Genomic DNA, 2,183 nt, shown 5'->3' on the forward strand with positions numbered 1-2,183 from the left:
AATTACATGCTATATATAAAAATGATGTATTAATTATGCAAATTATACATCCTCCACGAAATCATCCACACTTGTCTATGATCAAAATTTAAAGAGCCATATGAAGTGTTAAAATAGCCATAGGATGTAAGTAATGATAATTTTTTACATCCCTTTATAAAGTATGGGAACAAAAATTACATCCCATATAAGTGGGATGATGACATGATGGATATACTGACAATTTTTGACACCCAAAACCAAAAGAATGTATGTACTGACAATTTTTGATACCCAAAGGATGTATATACTTGACAATTTATTACATCCAAGTGAATGTACAAAGATGCAGTAGGATGTATAAATCACCATTTTCTTACAAGCCTTGAACAAATTCTTACTAGCAATGCTTAGTTTGTGTATTGCAAATGTACAAAAATGCAAATAGGATGTATAAATCACCATTTTCATACATGTAATCATCACTGCATCCATACGAGAATGAACACACAGCAAACACATGAACACTATGGTCGGGGGTGTAGTAGCTTCACAAAATAACGAAGAAATGACTACTAAAATCACACATATACGAACCACGAACACTTCCATGACCTAGGAAGACGAGAACAGGAGCAATGGTGCACAGAGAAGTAAAATCCGCGTGTCTAACTAGCCGAGAATAGTCATATGAACAGGAAATCAAAAGCACCAGACTATACGAAAAAAGCAAATCGAAGCAACCAATCGCACGCGGCCTACGCAAATCAACGCCTCGCCGCGCCGCCGAGAGGCAGCCGCATACAGGCAGCAAAAGCACCGCAGGATTCGAGTCGGCTAGTAGGTGACGGAGCGAATCGGCGGACCCTGCGAGGCGGGAGATGGGGAGGAGCGCGATGGGTTGCTTCTCGTTCGTCGATTCGAGGTCCGAGCAGAAGCGGCGCAACCACAAAAGTAAGAACAAATCGATGTAGAAGTGCTTACCACAGCTACGAAGACGGTGCTCTCCTTCCCCGAATGCTCTGCCGACAACACACACAGCCTCGGAAATCGTCGATTCGCGGTCGGCTACTCGACGACGACGTTCGGCGGCCTCGGAATCTTCGATTCGGGGAACCGCAGCGCTGATAAAACCTCCAGCAACGAGAACCCCCGCCGCAAAATCAGCGCGGTTCCGCTCGTCGGCGTGGCTCCGCTCGTCGGCGTGGCTCCGCTCGTCGGCGCCGCGGCGCCGCGTTGCGGATCGACGATTCGGTCGTGGTTCCCCGCTGGAGGGAAATCGCCGGAAGACCACGAATCGGCGGTGGAGGGAGGCGAGGAGGAGAACGGGAGGGCGAGAGGTTGGGGATGAAACGAGAGCAACGAGGTGGAGTTCGAACAGGAACCGACACCTATTTTGTCGGGAAGTGGTGGCTCTTTTCGGGACCATACGATGAGAAAGGAACGGATGAGATGAGGGAGCACCGGCTAAGACAAGGGAGTGCCCCAGCAAGAATTAGATTTCACGAAACTTGAATGTATGGTCTCATTTTAAAGCCCTTGCCCTTGACAGCCTTCTGCTAGAGGGAATCAACACGACGTTCTGTACCGCAGACATGGAAAGTACCAGATCTTTGCCAAAACTCGTGTTTGAGAACAGTTCGATGGATCCATGTCCTCGTCAAAGATCTTCCTCCTCATGACCAGCCGTTACCTGGGTGGATTAACACTTGTAATCCGGCGCTGAACTCTTTGGAATCCTAATAGGGAATCAACTACTGGACAGATTTGATCTACGCCTTGCTTTCCAAGTGCCAAGCTGCGTCCCAACAACTGAAGGGTCGCAAAAGAAATTCTTGGACCAAGTTGGAACGCGGTTTCATCCCACACAGGTAACCCTATACGGTCATCCATCAATCATCTGTCCAAAAATCCTCGAAACATCTGTTCGTGCAGCTAACATTGCGTGCAAGAGATCCAATTGGCTAATCCACTAAATGTTGCCTCCTAATCATGCAGTCTGCAAGTGTGGCCTCGTGTAGCCACATCCTCGATCAATCAACCATGCATGTGGAATGATGTAGTTTCGTGTATCATGCCGGGAGAATAATCCCGTTTTGTATTTTTGGTTAGGACTATCTTGTCAAAACTCTCTCTTAATTAATAGATTGGAGCAAAGCTTTTGCCTCCGTTTCAAAAAAAAAAGTAGTTTCGTGTGCTCGGCT

This window comes from Lolium rigidum, unplaced genomic scaffold (genome assembly GCF_022539505.1).
Source record: "Lolium rigidum isolate FL_2022 unplaced genomic scaffold, APGP_CSIRO_Lrig_0.1 contig_32418_1, whole genome shotgun sequence".
Lineage (NCBI taxonomy): Eukaryota > Viridiplantae > Streptophyta > Magnoliopsida > Poales > Poaceae > Lolium > Lolium rigidum.